This window comes from Mesocricetus auratus, unplaced genomic scaffold, assembly GCF_017639785.1.
Source record: "Mesocricetus auratus isolate SY011 unplaced genomic scaffold, BCM_Maur_2.0 Super-Scaffold_100013, whole genome shotgun sequence".
NCBI classification, from domain to species: Eukaryota; Metazoa; Chordata; class Mammalia; order Rodentia; family Cricetidae; genus Mesocricetus; species Mesocricetus auratus.
Genome location: NW_024429196.1, coordinates 34,469,637 through 34,487,533, shown reverse-complemented (window position 1 = coordinate 34,487,533; position 17,897 = coordinate 34,469,637).

Here is a 17,897-nt window from a genome sequence, read left to right as displayed (position 1 = left end):
CTGCCTCCCAAGTGCTGGGATTAAAGGCGTGCGCCACCAACGCCCGGCCGAGGTAGCAACTTCTATTTTGGGCATGTTTGGTTTGAGATAACCACAAGACACCCAAGTGCAGAGTGATGCTTGAAGGCTATGTCAGGACTGAAGCTGGAAACATTGGGGTCTTCAATTCGTGAATGATTTTGTATTCATCAAAACTGATGGGTCTGTGTCTTAGTCAGGGTGACTATTGGTGTGATGAAACACTGTAACCAAAGCAGCATAGGGAGGAAAGGGTTTTTTGGCTCACAGTCCACTGAGGGAAGTCAAGGCAAGATCTCAAGCTGAGCAGGAACCTGAAGGCAGAAGTTGACGGAGGTGTGCATCTTACCTGTTTTCTCATCATGACTTGCTCTGCCTGCTTACCTTCAGAACCCCATCCATCAGCCTAGGGATGGCACCACCCACAATGGGCTGGGCCTTCCCGCGTCAATCACTTCTCTCTCTCTCTCTCTCTCTCTCTCTCTCTCTCTCTCTCTCTCTCTCTCTCTCTCTCTCTCTCTCTCTCTCTCTCTCTCTCTCTCTCTCTCTCTTCTCTCTCTGTGTAAACCATAACATTTGAGTATCATTCCTCAGTTTCCATCCATCTTTTTCTTTTGAGACAGGGTTTTTTACTGACCTGGAATTTGGCAGGTAAGCAGGACTGATTGGCCGGGGAGCTCCAACAACCTGCCTGCCTCTACTTCCCCAATGCTAGGAACGGTAGGTCCTGGGGATACAGGTCCTTCAGTTTGTAAGACAATACATTCATGACAGAACCATCTCCCCATCCCTAAATGTTGTTCTTTTATGGATATATAATATAGTGAGGAAAAACTCTTTGACTGAATCATCGAAACTGATGAAAAATGATCCATTAGAGAGAGCATAGTTGTTATTGATGCTAAAATATACTGCTTCTTTCGCACTGCACTGTGGTCCTCTTCAGCAGGTATGCAACTCAGGAAATGTGCTGCTTCTTATCAGAGTAATCCAGGGTCTTCAGTGGCCTGCTGGATTCTTTTGTTTGTTTGTTTGTTTTTGTTTTGTTTTCGAGACAGGATTTCTCTGTGTAGTATTGTAGACCAGGCTGGCCTCAAACTCACAGAGATCTGCCTGTCTCTGCCTCCCAAGTGCTGGGATTAAAGTGGATTCTTGACTAGTAGAAATTGGGTCTGGTTGGGTGGAAGGGACCATTGTGGAGATCAAAATATCGGAACCAATACCTTCACCTATCATTGACCCTGAGCTTAGTCAGGACAGGGTTCTTCTGTTGCTGAGGTTCTTTGTGACATGCTGAGTATGACACTCAGCAGAAGTCTGGCTTATGGCTAGCATTTGCCAATAGTTCATATATTTGGTTAACTCACAGAACATTAGTTCTGAATAAGTGTATACATAAATATCTGACATGGATCTCTACTTAGCCAAACTTCGGTTAGCCTTCTGAATTGGACTCCAAGTTCAACCATGAACTTGTTTGTGAAGGCCATTTTGAGCAAAGTGTGCTGTTGAATCAGTTTGGCAACAGCTCAGAATTCTGTATATCTGTATATCTATGACAACATGATCAGAGTCATCAGCCTCCACGCCACCCCACCTCCCCAGGTGATAGCTACTTCCTTTGACCTGTCAGGAATCCCCTTCAGCAAGATCTGGTCAGGCCAGTTAGTCAGAACTCCCCCTGACCCTGATCCTAGTACTTTTCATCCGCTGGCTCCCTTCCTGGCCATGTATCTCCACTGCCCATGCTGTGTTCAGAACTAAGCTCTGTGTCTCTCTCCACCACAAGGTTCTGTTTGCAGTGGTCCTGACATAAATGGTACTAGGCTTTAGCAGGTAAACATTTTTTCTTTAATACAATACATACTACATGAACATGCAGTTTTACTTTGTCAACTTTTGTATCCAACTTTGAATTATTCACACTTTTTTTGTAGTTTTTTTGAGACAGGGTTTCTCTGTAGCTTTGGATCCTGCCTGGAACTCGCTCTTGTAAACCAGGCTGGCCTCGAACTCACAGAGATCCACCTGCCTCTGCCTCCTGAGTGCTGTGATTAAAGACATGCACCACCATCGCCTGGTTTATTCACTCTTTTTTGTTATGGCAAATTCGACTGGAAGACAAACAAGAGATTCTGCTATATCATGAAGTATCTGCTAGAAGACAGAGAGGGTGCTAAACAGAGCAACGTACATTATCATTGAGAATAATGAAAGCAGAGCTCTGTCACGCTCTGAAAAGGTGAAAGAGGCCACTCGGGGTGAAGTGGAAACTGTGCTCTCTAATCAGAACATAACAAACAGCTCAATTTAGAACTGTAGGGTTTCTACCAACAACAACAAAAAAGTCTCACTGGACTTAGTTGGAGATCAACACTGCCTCCAAGGTGGTCCTAGTGCTGTGTTCAGAGAGAAAGTCAACCCCTCATTCTTTTTATAGTAATTCATAGGCAGGCCTCAGCTCATGATCAAATGAAAGAGTAGCACCTTGGCCCCCTTGGATCTTGTTGTTGTGGCAAAAATACATGGTACATCAAGAGAATCTATAGTCGCAAGAAAAACAGTTGCTGAGTATCTTGAAGTGCCTTTTTCTTCTCCCACACTCTTCCCCAATTTATGCTGTCTGAAATTTTCCCCCTTACTTAGGTGTATTGGCAGCCAGGAAAAGGAGGACCTCACCAGGTAGCTCAGTCACAATTGCAGGAAAAGACTTGTTTATTCACCCCAAACAACATCGTTATCGTTGAATTCAACAGTCATAATTGATGGTTGCCCTATGGTTGATACTTGATATGAATTACACATTCAAAGATACTTTTTAAAAGCCATAGGATTAACCCTCAGTTGTATTCAGTAATTCAGCTGGGAATGGAAACACCATTTGCACTTATTGTGAATACTATTCAGGGATTAGCTTTGAGGGAGGACTTCTTTGTAATATGAGGACCCTGAGCAGTGTGTCTGAACAGATGTCTCTGAAATACCTCCCCCTTCAGAGACAGAAACCAACAGCAGCAAACTCCTGAGAAAGCCTCAATTCACAATTGAGGTCCTTCCATTTATAGCAGGCTGCATTCAGGACCACTGAAAGAGTTCTATAGAAGGCTGTCTTGTGAAATCTTCTGCCTTGAGCCATTTATTACTGGAGATAGTGACTCACCAGCTGCTGAAAATAGTGCTACCTCAGATTTTTGTGACAGCTACACCAGGTTTTTCTTCCTTCGGGGACATTTCATTTAACTATAGCATAGTAGTAAGCCATAGCATTGCACATATTGTTTTGGAGCAGATGCATTTGTATTTTTGCTGTCAATGCAAACTGCTTGAAGGAAATGTGTGGTGCTTGCTTACAGAGTTTTGCAGCTATAGACCCACAACACCGCTATTTAAAGTCTTCAAACATAGCTCTATTGTACACCATCTTCTACTTTCTCTTAGCTATGGATGCAGCTCTCTATCCAGAACAAAAAAGGAGTCCAGAGAAGACTTTGCAACACCAGCAGGCTATGAAAACAAAGCATGATGTAAATTGCTGGCCATGGAATTCCACCTGGAGACAGTTATTTACACCAAAGAGAAAGAATAGGGAACTGAAATGGCTTTTGACTCAGTCTCCATCCAGAAACACTCTCCTGCTGATACTCTAAGCCCTAGCACTATCTTTGTTTCTGCTTCGTCTATTTATAGTTCCATCTTGACCTGCAGTTGCTGTATGTGCCCAATGGCAAGTCATTCTCAAAACAGACCAGAATGAAGAAAAATAAATGGAGCTGGTGCAACAGAGCCACACACAACTGAGCAGGAACTGCACGTCAGCCATGCAGCCAAGAGCCTCATTTTTCTCGTGTAAAACCAGATAGATTTCCAAGGATGTCTAAGTAAGGAAAAATAAAAGCATGAAGCAGAAGCACAGGAAGAAGTAGGATATCAAGCCTAGATACAGTGGTGCTAACTTTAAAAGAGACGAGAACTTTTAACAGTTAAGGACAATAGTGTAATCTGAGATACTCAGACAGTGTTGAATTTGACTACCAGAAGGAACTGCCAGAGTGGGAGAGGTAGTTTCTAGTTTCCAGGTAATTGTTATTTGTATATGTACACACAAGGAGGCAGATACACATGGAAGCCAGAGTTCAACCTCACTGTCCCTCCTTAGCGTGTCTCACTGGCCTAGAACTCACCAAGTACGCTAGGAGGGCTGGCCAGCAAGCTCTAGGAATTCACCTGCCTCCACCTTCTCAGCACTGGGTTTATAAGTAACTGCTTGCCACCATGTCCAGCTTTCTAAACCTTAGTTCTGGGGATCAATTTAAAGCCCTCGTGCTTTTTAGGGCAAGCAGTTTACACCAGCTGACCTATCTCCCCAGCTTAAACCATTGCCTTTCCTTCCTTCCTTCCTTCCTTCCTTCCTTCCTTCCTTCCTTCCTTCCTTTCTCCCTCCCTTCTTCCCTCCCTCCCCCCTCTCTTTCTTTCTCTTTATATTTCTAACTTCATTTTCAAGACAGGCTTTCTCTGTGTAACAGCCCTGGCTGTCCTGGAACTCTCTTTGTAGACCAGGCTGGCCTTGAACTCACAGAAATCCACCTGTCTCTACCTCCCAAGCTCTGGGATTAAAGGTATGTGCCATCACACTCAGCTTGGCCATTTCATTTTTAATAAAACATTTTGCTGCCCAAGCAGGATTTATTTTCTAATTCCATGGCTCCTAGAGAGCTTTTCCTTTAAGTTGTAATAGGAAATAAAGAAAATATTACCTTGACACTGAAGGAACCGCAGTGATATATATTTATACACACACACACACACACACATTCCTTTGAAACCCCTGGCAAAATGGAAATGCATGAAGCTGCTTGGAAGCTTAGGCCTCTGTTTCTCCCTTCTAATCCCACTTGACTGCATTGGCTGGCTGAGAATTCTCTCCCCATGCTGGTCCTTGAAATATGCATCCCTTAGGTTTGTATACACTGGTGCCTGCCAAGCAGCCCTTGGAGGAAAGGGGAAAGTACACACCACTCTGCAGGAGAGAAGGCTCTGAGCCAGGTTTCTGGTCTACCCACCAAACTGGCGCCTTCTTTATACAGCTGCCCCAGGAGCTGACTCAGACAGCCTTTCTACTCCCAAACTGTTAATGACCCCGTGAACTCTGATGGATTAAATCAAATTATACAGGCACCAAACCCTCCAGCTAGGTATAATGGCAGCTTGGAGCTTGCCATGTACCACAAACTACAAGCTACATAGTTATGTTAGAGAGTACTTATCGGGCTTCCATCTGTGCGCCCAAGGCTACACCTACATCCAAGAGACTCAAGCAGCAGCGTCAAATTCAGAACATCTTTAACTTATAATTTTGTTCAGTCTAAACTCAGCATGTTCCAACCAGAACGTTCGTTCCTTCCTTGAACTGAGAAGCACAGGACAGTGGGCTACATCCCTCTTTGGCTAAAATCAAAGCCCCACTAGCTAACAGGCATGAATAGAGGGTGGCATTGAGGGCAAGGAAAAGGAGAAGAAAGCTTTCTAGGTGATTGGCATTTGGGAAGGAAGCAAGGAGAGTACTAGAACACAGCCACAAGGCACACACACAGAAAAGCTAATGTTTTCAGGTTCCTGCTACTACATTTTGGTCTGGTGTGAAGCCTGAAATACTGTCTATGTTTTGTTTCTTTGTCTTCTGTCATTTTTAAAAATAATGAAATCAACTCCAAATTAGAATCCAACTATGCCTAAAATCCTAAACCTGACAACTCTCCCCCTATCGTAAACATTTTTGACAATGGGAGAATGATTGCCAGTCCTTCCAGGGAGTCTGAAACAATGGTTGGCCCTTCTCCTGGCCATCATCTAATCTTACCCATTTCACTCCTCTGTTCTGATCCTTTTGGGTTCTGGAATCAACCACAGCTAGTGTTTCTTCCTCCTGCGTCTCTGCTCGGTCTCACTATAAAGCCTAAGCTGGCCTTAAGTAGCTATCCTACTGCCTCAGTTTTCTGAATACTGAGACTGTGCCTGGCTTGGATCTTCACTTTTCCCCCTTTGTTTCCTTTCTATTTCCCCCTTCTTTCCTCTTCCTTTCTGCCTTCCATTCCCTCATCTGCTCTCCAGTGTTTCATGTTGCCTAGAGTGGCCTTGAACTCATAATCCTCATGTTGTAGTACCTTAAATACCTTGATTACAGGCTCACACCATCATACCTGGCTCAGTTCTGGATTTTTTTCTGCTTATAAAAGCCATGCTTGCTGGGTGGTGGTGGCACACACCTTTAATCCCAGCACTCAGGAGGCAAGGCAAGCAGATCTCTGTGAGTTCCAGGCCAGCATAGTCTACAAAGCTACACAGAGAAACCCTATCTCAAAAAACAAAGCAAAACAAAAGAAAAAGTCATGCATACATGGTCTTTAGCCACTAATATGGAAACTGTACACAAGGCCAGCATATACCATAGTCCCATCACTAAGAAATAACAACTTAATTGTCTGTATATGCCCTTCTAATATTGCATATGTAGTTATAAAGTGGCATTATGATGCATAGGTAAGGTTTTGTACAATAGTTTTCCCCTTCTGTATTATAAAATTCACCATTGCGTGTCCCTAAATATACCGAGTGGGCAAGGGTCTACATGAACTATAATTCAGTAAACAATTCTTCATTATAAGATGCTAGCATTTTTTTCCAACCATTGGAATTGATGCTTTGATGAGTGTCCTTGTAAATACACCTTCATGCACTCCATGTTTTACAAGGAACATTCCAAGGAGTCAAATTACTAGGTTGTAAGTTATGCAGCCAATGAAATTGGTGTGTCTCCACTGGTATACTTTAGGATACTAAAGCTGCACTAATTAAGAGCTCACCAGTCTTGAAAGTAGCTGTTTCCTTGAAGCTCCTACTCCTGCCCCAAAAACACAGTGCAATCACGCTGTTGATTTTCCATACATTGAAAAGGGAAGTATCTTGCTGAAAATTTCATAATTGCGATAGATGATGACAAATGTTTCTTGAGACTTAACTGCCTATTTTCCTGCTGGAGTTGATATTTTTATTTTGTTATGAGTTCTTGGAATATGAAAAATATTTTAAAAATGGAAATGGTATATGATGGAGTCATTACTCAAAATGCAGGAATAGTTGTGAAGGGTTGAAATGGGATGGGGAGATAGCTATGGTGCCTGTGCTCTTGCTCTTAGGAAGTTGTCTTTTCAGTCCTAAAATTATACGTTATTCATATGCAGATGATACCCACAACAAGCATGAGGTGAGAATTAACAGCTGAAGACAGGCTTCCAGAAGCATCCATATTTTAAAAGGTACAGGTATCAAATACAGATTGACTGGGGCTGGAGAGATAGTTCAGTGGTTAAGGGCACTGGCTGCTCTTCCAAAGGAGTGCAGCTCACACCTGTCTGTAACTCCAGCTCCAGGGGATTCACACAGACACACATGCAGGCAGAATGCCAATGAATATAGCATATAAATAAATAAATCATTAAAAAAAGGAATATCTGAGAATACAGATTGACAATCCTAGACACCACCAGAGATTTCCCTGGAACCAGCGTAGGGTGCTGTCATGGAAGAAGACAGATTTGTTAGATGTGACAACAGCACTAAATGCAAAATAAATACTAAGTGAGATCAGGACTTGCAGGAAGCCCCTGGGATTTGGTAAACAGGATGTCCTGGTATATTTGCTCACAGCTGTTTCAGTGGTGCAGAGGAATGGAATGCAGAGGAGGAGTGTTTGATAATGATCACTGAGAATCCCAGACACTAGCCTGTGTGTTGATGGAAGATTACAACAGTCCTCTTTTCTTTGCTCAGTTAGAGCTAACTTGTGGCCAGAATTTGGCTGGCTCTTTAGTTTTATGGTTTCTGCATGCCGAAAGGCTGGTCAGACTATGGTATGTAGCAAAGAGCATCCCATCTGCTGGAACTCAGGCTGTTGTCTGCCTTTTTATGTCATGATTTCTGATGTTTACTCAGACTCGCTGTTCAGCCTCCAGTTTCCATTCAGCAGGCTAAGCTGCTTCCTGGAGTTTTCCTAGACAGCTATAGTATACTGTGTTACATTCAAGTGTTCTCTCTTGGACTGGAATACAGCTTAGTTAGTAGAATGCTTGCCTAGCATATACAAAGCCCCAGCACTACATAAAGCAGCTGTGGTGGCATGTGCCTGTCATCATTGTACATGGGAACTGGAGACTGGGGCATTAGAAGTTCAGCTACAGAGTGGATTTGAGGTGAGCCCTGAGTTAAAACAAACAAACAAGCAAACAAGAAAACAAAATAAACAAAAAATCTTTCTGAGGGATTAATACATCAAATTGTCTTGAAAGAACTAGGCTGGGATAGGGCCTGGGTTTGGAAATATTCTTGGGAGGTCACCTTTCACACAGTTTTATAGTAAATACCCCACTTCAGGTGATGGTAGATGATGGTGGATGATGGTAGATTAGGCATCAAACACTAAAGAAAGGTAAACCGAAGAGCAATGGAGACCAAGGATTTTAATAACTTTAAATCATTGTGGTACCTTTGGGGAGCTATAGAAGAAAGGCTGGTACGTGGGGTTAAACTGTGTAAAGACAAGTGTGGAAGAGAAGGGAACTCAGAAAAGAAGAGATGTGACAAGAGTTTTATGAAGAACACCATCAAAGGAAGACTGATACTGTATAAGAAATAGCTTGAGGTAGGCAAAGTATGCTCTGTTTTTGAGACTGATGATGAGTTTGGCAGTAACCGGCAATTTGTTTATACAGCTAGCAAGCAGACCTATTCAAATGAATCCCATGACATGAGGATAACAGGCTTGAAGGAACCACAGGTCTCAGAAGAGCTGCCTGAGGCTCTGGCTCTTAGGAAATGTCTGCTTGTTTCTGGTGACCTAGTCAGCCCCTGAGGTTCATACCACACACAGCCTTTGGAAGGCAGGAAAAAAAAACTTAGTTTCTGAAGATATTAAATGATTATTGGAAGATGTATCAATTAGTAAGGCTCGTTTATTCAAGGCCATCCCTAACTGCTGAGAGTAAATGACAAGGGCCTTCACCCTGGGTGGAGGAAAGTCAGAAAGGAAATGAAGCAGAATCTAGCAGAGTAGCCAGACTCACCCCAAGTTCATGAAGTGAAGAGTCTGTTTAGAACAAAGCGATGGAAACGGCACAGTGCTTTCTGTCTTCTGTTTGTGTCTGAGCACATCATTCCACAACATTGCAAAATGCACCCTGGATGATGGGGTAAAGGATGGGGAGGGAGAAACTCAGGTGACACTCTGACCTGGAGTGCCTAAACACACTGGTGGCAGATGCAAGGTTAGACCCCAGGTTACTTCTCTTCTAATTGCATGCGATATACTTTAGTGACATAATTAACTTAATGTCCGATTGTGTTTTCTATTGGCATTATTATTATTTCCCTTTGCATATGTGTGTTGTGTCTATGCAATCATACATGGGTGTTAATATGTGTATGGGCTCTTGTGTGTGTTCAGGAGTCAGACATCAATGTCAGGAGTCTTCGTTGAGCTGAAGACTTGAGATCTTGATTTGAAATTCAGTTTTCATGTTTCCCATGAAACTGTGGCCGGTGAACGTCTCCCTAGACCCACTCTTTCTTTTTTCTTGGCAGTCTTTTTCTGCTTTATTTGAGCTTTTATTTTATTTTATTTTCCATGACTAGGGATTGAATTTATGGCTTCACTCACACTAGGCTATTAAAATTTTTGTAAAATTAAATTTTTCTTCTCTTTTAATATGTCAGTACAATTTTTAAAAGTTCTTTATATTTTTTGGTTGTTACTTGTAAGTTTATGAAAGACATTCACAGCTAATCTAAGCCTGTTCACAAGTAGTACTGTGCCATCTCACTGCTGATATTGGTGCTACAAGAGAGGTCTTCGAATTCCTTCTTCTCATCCAGTCTAAAGTGCTGACCTTCGCTCACCTATGAGCTGCATTTTCTATCACATCATTACCGTAAGGATTGTGAATGGTATTTAACTCCCTTCTCCATCTTCTTCTTGGCAAAGCAAATATGTTGGCAACATATTCTCTCCAGTTTTGTTTGATGAGGGAAGTCTTTATCCTTCACTCTCAAATGGTAATTTTATTGGACAAGAATTTCTACTTTGGTGATTTTGTCTGATGTCTGTCTTCTTTCTGCTCTGCAATTATCATATAAACTTCATCTTCCTACCGGCACTGCTCCAGAGCAGACTGTTCTGCTCTGGCCAGCTACATTTCTTGAAGTTTTCCTGGTTTTTCAGTTTGGGGTTTTCATTTGCTCTGTGATCTCCTGTCCTTCGGTGGGCCCCAGAAGAATTACTGAGTTTCTGTTTATTCAGCCTTTTTCTTGTTGTAAAGATCAGTGACAACCTCCAGGATTTTTCCAGGTCAGACTGGACCACTGATATTATTCTTTATTTGCCCATTAGTTAATCATATCTACTAAATAATGTGTTAATTAACTTACTCAACAATGGTACTCGTTTCTGTTTATTAGTCCCTGTCATTTAAAGGTCTTCTTCAGAAATAATCAATAGAAAATTTGCAGTAACTGAAGCAATCATTGGTCCATGTTCAGTGCCTGGGGCATAGATTCCTCACTCTCAGCCCAATATTAATTTCCACTTAAAAACCTTCCTTTGGCTGTGTTACTGAACACTAAGGGGAAAAGGCTACATTTCCCAACCTCTCACATAGCCAGGGGTGGCAATGTATCTGAACTTGGACCAATGGTATCTTAAGTGGGATGGACTGAACTTGGGCCATGATCTCTGTCAGTTCCTCCATCTCTGCATTCCATTTGAGCACAGGCCATGCTCCTCTCCTCCATGCCATTCATTCTATCACTGTGTACTCAGTAAGTCCAGACTTTTATTATCAACTTGAATCATCAACATTACCTTCTGTTTACTAGTGTGAGTCAAATGCTAAATGGGAAGAGAGAGAAAAGTAAGTCAAATCCACACAGCTTGGTTACTAGAAAGATTCCTCCCTCCCTCCCTCCCTCCCTCTTTCCCTTCCTCCCTTCCTCTCTCCCTCTCCCTCTCCTTCTCTAATTGCTCTGACTCTGGATCAAACCCTGGGGTTTTGTTCATGCCACAGAAATACTCTTCCACCAATCACCTTTCCCAGACTGACTTTCCTTCTTATCTCACTTTTTTTTTTTTTGTTTTGGTTTTTCGAGACAGGATTTGTTTGTTTGTTTGTTTTCCAAGACAGGGTTTCTCTGTGTTCTCTGTGGCTTTGGAGGCTGTTCTGGAACTAGTTCTTGTAGACCAGGCTGATCTTGAACTCACAGAGATCTGCCTGCCTCTGCCTCCAGAGTGCTGGGATTAAAGGTAGGTGCCATCACCACCTGGCCACGAGTCAACAGTTTTTAAGTATTCATTAATTATATTAATTTTTAAAGAGAATTTCAGGAATAGTAATTTAATTTCTTTCTTTAAAAATGGGTTATAGGTTAAAGCACAAGTCCCAGAAATTTGTGGATTAGGGACAGGATAGATTAAAAAAAAAAACACTGAAGCCAGGATGCTAAATATTTTTGCAGCAAATATTCACTTTGTGGTAATGAGAACTGGAACTCAATGGTTGAAACAGAGGCCTGGTTAATAGATAAGGTAGAGGTTAAAAGCTAAGTCAAGGTTAAAGGGCATAGGCCACAGAAAACAGTGCTCAAGGTCCAAATCCAGAGTGACTCCTATTTCCAGGTGCCAGTGAGGACAGCACTATAAAGAACAAAGGTGTTTCTGAAGAGAAGATAACAGCTGCCAAGCTGTGTTGACAGTGGCAGAGGCTGAGTCTGCAGGGGAGAGGGAGCGGTAGGGAGGTAATGGCTGTGGCTGTGGTGGGGGAGTGAGGATTGGCCGGAGCAGACAGTTCTTAAAAGGGAATGGAAAGTATAAGTCACCACCATGGGAGAGAGGGCTTTTTGGACATCTGGAAAGGAGCGTTACAAAATACTAACTCACATCTAGTGTAGACACAGACACATTGACAAAGAAAAGTGACACCGAGTCAGTGTATCCACTCTACTTCCTCGGCCTCCCATGCCACGCCTCCGAGATAGGGGCTCTTATCTAGGCAAGAAGTGGAAGTAGGGGCTGGAGAGATGGCTCAGTGGTTAAGAGCACTGCCTGTTCTACCAGAGGTCTTAAGTTCAATTCCCAGCAACCACATGGTGGCTCACAGCCATCTACACTGCATCCCGTTGCCCTCTTCTGGCCTGCCTGTATATGTAATAAGTAAATCATAAAAAGAAAAGAAAAGAAAAGAAGTGGAAGTAACTGGATCAGGCTGAGTGGAAATTTGGTGTATGACTTTCTGGGAGACTCTCTGTGTCCACTCTGAATAATGAGAAAAAAGACAGTCATAGAAATGACTCCACACAAATCCAGCTTGGGTGGGTGACATCACTGCAGCCCTTTGTGAAACTTGCAGGCTGCTGTAATACTAAGAGTCCCTCCCCCACCATTGTACTACTGCTGTAACCTTGGGAGGGGACCTCATGAGTCTTGTTTCTTATGAGTCTCGGGAGCCTCCTTGATGCAACCAAAGGGAATATTTTAGTCCAGAAGTGGAGATACGACACTTACTATTAGTGCTCCATGTCCACTTGTCTTCTTTCCCACAGAGTTCCCTTCCTTTATAGAACGTGTCCTCCCCTTCATGCCTTCTTGTGGTAGGCATGCCCAGAAGACTCTGACATAGGGCCAAGCCAAGAAGTCCAACCTTGGCTGTGAGTTTCTCCAGTTGTTACATCGCTTCAGTGGTGTCTCCCATAGACTAAGACAGTGGCACTCATTCACTTTTGTGGCAGAGTGAAAAACCGAGTTCTCCTCTTGACTCTGTTTTCTCTCTGACCTCACATCCTGCTGCTCTGTCTTCCTGCCCCATGAAGCTTCTGAGGACCTTAAACAGGCTACACACACTTTTCCTCTTTCATGATCCTCTAAGATACTCCATATAGTCTCTTCCTCCTCTTCCTCCTCCTCCTCCTCTTGTTTCTTCTCCATTTTAGATTTTTAAGAGGCAGGATTTTACCATGTAGCCAAGGTTGGCTTGAACTCACAGTCTTCCTGCCTCAATCCCCTAATTACTGGGATTATAAACGTGTGCCATTATGCCCCCTACCATCCAAAATTATTACTTAGCCAAATTACCTAATAAGGTTGAGCAGTCTCAAAGCGTTGACCTGTTATGTACCATTTCATGGGAAGTTTGCCAAGGATATGTCCTTAGTGAATAAGTGGATAAAGGACATTGGGTTCAGGAATGAGTGACTCAATCTAACATGAGGAAAGGAGAGAACAATGCTCAGGATTATTAGGATGAACCTAGAACCCAGTTCAGATTAGAACCAGAATACAGAGGTTCAGGAAACCAACACCAAGGAGATGATCTAGGCAGAGAGTCCCTGAGGTATCGGTATATGTTAAAAGGAAACTGATGTTCTTTGTAGAATGTAGTCATCAATTCCTAATAGGCTTACAGAAAGGCAATCAATGGCTAGAAATGGTATCTTTCTTTCAGGAAGAAAAGATAGAAGAAAGAAATAATAATCTACTACATAATGTTTGATTCAGTACAACCTGAACAACCAAATGCTTATAACACATGGTGGTGACTGGGATGTATGTGCCTGTGAGGGTGTCTGTGTGTATGTATATGTGTATTTGGTTCAGAGAAGCAGCCAGCAGTGAACAACTAACACTCCATGATATGAAATGGATGCTATCCGAAATAAAAAGAACAAAAGTATTTATTCAGAGCTGGTCACATTGCGCCCATCACTTCTTGTCCTGTGTCTATACCCTGCTGTGTTTTTCCATGTCCCTTTCACTTTTCCTTCTCCTGGTCCCTGTAATATTTAGGGATGGCTTCCATGTGCTAGCTTGGGCCCACTGGTAGACAGGCACACTAGTGTGTTCATGTACCTGGGCCCTCCCTAAGGACAAGATCAGTCAGATGCTGCCTCTGACAGGAATATGGTAACCTTCTTTTGGGATGCTTCTAGAAAACTCTATGTAACTGCTTTTGCCGTGTGTGTGTGTGTGTGTGTGTGTGTGTGTGTGTGTGTGTGTGTGTATGTGTACGTAATGCTGTGTGTCAAGACAGTACTCTTTCCTTCACTTTTTGTGGTGAAACTATCCAGTTTGTAAGCTGGAGTTAACCTGGTTTCTGTTATAGATGGTGCAAGTCATGGGCAGGTCCCTGGGAGTAAGAAACAACAGTTCTTAGATAACTTTCTTCATATATGAGGGGTCTATCAACACAAACACTAGGCAAACACTTGTTTTTAACAGTTTTACCAAATGAAACACTTACTTTTATTCATTTAAAAATCATGTATATTCAGAGTATGGAGTTTATAGAGTTTATAATATGAACTTTTTCCCCTTTGATATGCATTTTTCTGGAGCAAGTTTTAAATGTACAATGTTGTGCCTTCATATACATATTTCTGGCTCAGAAAAATTCAAACAAAGACTTCTCAAAGTAGACAGAAAATTGAATCAGTGCCCACTGAGATTCCTTCTGTTTCTGAGACCCTATAATCCTAGTAGCACAAAAAGCTCATTAACTTGAAACCTTGTAATTTGTAGTTTGTAATAATCACACCGGGCTCAATTTGTGGTGTTCTTTTGAGCTAATAAAAAGGCTTCTAGGCAAGAAATTCTCCTGAAGATCAAATTGAGGTCAAAGATTACTTATGTAACATGCAAATAATTTATACAACAATTAAGTAGTTTCTTAGTGATCATTTTCAAGATGTCCTTCTACTTAGCAACTCTGGCTTAGCATAATTTCGAAACTAAATCTGCTTGACTTCACTAATTCCATTAGCCTTTCCTCCAATTAGTCTAAATTGGTAGGGTTCTATCATATGCAACTGTGGTAGTTTGAATGTAATTGGCCCCATAATCTCATAGGGAGTGGCACTATTAGGAAGTGTGGCTTTATTAGAGTAGGTATGGCCCTGATGGAGAAAGTCATTGTGGGGTAGGGCTTTGAATTTTCTATGCCCAAGTGTCTAAGTTAACTTCCTGTTACCTACATGACGTAGGACTCTCAGCTATTTATTCCAGCACCACATCTGCCTGCATACTGTCATACTTCCCATCATGATGATAATAGATTGTATCTCTAAAACTGTAAGAGAGCTAATGTCTGGAGAGGAAATGGATACCATCTTCAACCTAAGTCCTTCACAGAACAATGAACTATACCCTAACTCCAATCTGCTACCTGTCTTTATCTAGATATGACTATATTTTTATCTTAGTACCAGCTGAGACATCTGGCCTCATTGACTAAAGAACAACTGGATTATTTGTTTTAATTTTATTTATTTGTTTGTTTATTATTTACAAAGTTGTTGGGGGAAGTCCTGTGCATTTGTCAATAAAGTACTGTTGAGCCTATAGGAAACCAAGATAGGAGGGACTAGGAGTCCAGGAGAACTCTGGGAAGGAGAAACACAGGAGAGTCGAGATGTAACGCCATTGGGGTAGGAAGCCCGGAAACCTCTCCGGTAAGAGACATACTTAGATTAACAATTATGGGGTAATTACTTAAGTCAGAGCTAGCCAGTAAGAAACAAGCAAGACCAACAGCTTCATAATTAATATAGCCTCCTGTGTGTTTATTTGGGACTGATGCAGATCTAGAACCAGGCGGGCGGGAAGGCTCATCTCAAAGGAAAAGCTTCTCTTAACACAAAGTGTTCTGTCCGCATGTTTGCTAGCATGTTGATAGAGCACCAGATCTCATTATAGATGTTTGTGAGCCACCATGTGATTGTTGGAACCTGAACTCAGGACCTCTAGAAGAGCAGTAGTAGGTGCTGTTAACCTCTGAACCATCTCTCCAGCCCCCAACAACTGGATTCTTGAGCCTTCTATACATGGACAGCCATTGTTGGATTAGCTGAATCTCAGTCTGTAAGCCATTCTAATAAATCCCACTCTGTGTGTGTGTGTGTTCATTATTATATATATTAATTCTACAAGTTTTGTACCTCTAGAGAACCACGACTAACACAAGACAGGAAATGAGGCCAGGGCATAACGCTTAAGGGTGTCGCTGGACATTGGTGGTGCACTCCTTTAATCCCAGTACTTAGGAGGCAGAGGCTAGCCTGGTCTACAGAGCGAGTTCCAGGACAGGCTCCAAAGCAATACAGAGAAACCCTGTCTCGAAAAACCAAAACCAACCAACCAAACAAACAAACAAAAAACCTCATAGGGGTCTCACCACCAATGACCCACCTCCACCACCTGAGGGACTAACAAAAGAGCTCCATCAACTGGAGACCAGGGATGCAAACTCATTGACCTGTGAGATCCAAATCAGGACAATTAGGTGTGGTGGCTACTACTTGGTCTTCCTGAATTCCCCTTTCTTGTCTTCCCTTCTACCCAAGGCCATTTCAGTCCATTAATATCAGACACTGAATCCAATTGCTGGGGTGGGTTTGGAGAAGTGTGGTGACAAAGGTTTCTTCTGCCTTTAAAAAAGGTTTAGAGGAAACGGTTTCAAGTAGTGGGCTAGAGAGAAAAGTGCTGCTTTCATTTTTTAAAGTGTGTGTGTGTGTGTGTGTGTGTGTGTGTGTGTGTGTGTGTGTGTGTGTGTAGGGTCATGGACTATTTGCAAAAGTCAGATCTCTTCTACCACTCTGTCAGTCCAAGGGACTAAACTTAGGTTGCCAGGCTTGGTAGCATTTACTTTATCCACTGGTGTATCTCCTGGTCTGAAGCGTGCTGCTTTTTAGAATAAAGGGAAAACAGTACCCTAGGAGGGACCTCAGGGTTCCATGACTGTGGCATCAGCAGCTTGCACTCTCACAGTATTCCCAGAGGGATCTAGAAGGGCAGGAAGCCACGAACATTTCAGTGTAATAAGCATCACTGATTGACAAAGGATTTGTGAACATGCTGAATATCTGGCTCTGCATGGGCTTCTGGGACTTTCTCATTGACATGAGGCAACAGGGAAGTGGCTGGGACTCCAGTAATGACCCAGATGAACTCCAGTAATGACCCAGATGGAGACATGGCCTAGCTAGTCAGATCAGTACCTGGAAGAGGCTTTAATTTGAATGTAAGATGATTGCATGACATGATAATTTCTGGAATAGTACATCTCTATAGCTTAATAGAGAAGATCAATACATAAACGGTTATAGAAAGAATATTTTAATGCAAGAAATAACTTTTTGTTGAACCCGCCCAGCAATTGCTTCAGATGGTTTGAGAGGAATGAGCTCCTGTCACAGAGCAGAAATCTGATATGCAAGCCCCTCAGAAATGTGTTAAGGAAAAATCTGGTGATTTCTGGCACAAATGAAATTGGATGTTTTCCACTCCTTCAATGCTGGGTTCTCCGATTTTCTGAATAGTTTACTTACAGTGGCAAGGGGATGGCTGATGTAAGTAGCCAGTAAATACTAGCTCAGGGGCCCCCAGGAAACAATCAGTCAGCATTCTGTGTCATCACACTTCTTGCTGAATAACAACTGAAGTGTTTGTTTTTCTGGCTCCTAGAGTAGGCAACACAACTCTTTTCGAAGAGGGGAGAAGGCAGCTGTGTCAGCTTTGATTGTTCTCAGAGCTGCAAGTACAGCTTTTGTTTCCTTCTCTGATGTCTATGGAGTGTGCTTTCTTATGTTTTTGTGGTAACTACAAAACTAAGCGTCAAAAGTGAAGACATTTTTAGCACAGCTGGAGGGATTAGAGGCCAAAGCAAAGGGAAGGTAAGAATTGTACAGAAAGAGTGGAAACATTTCAAACATCACTCCAAAGTCAAACTGAAAGTTTTATGACAGAACATGTTAGTCGCCAAGTATTGGACTTGGCTCAGTAGTCCCAG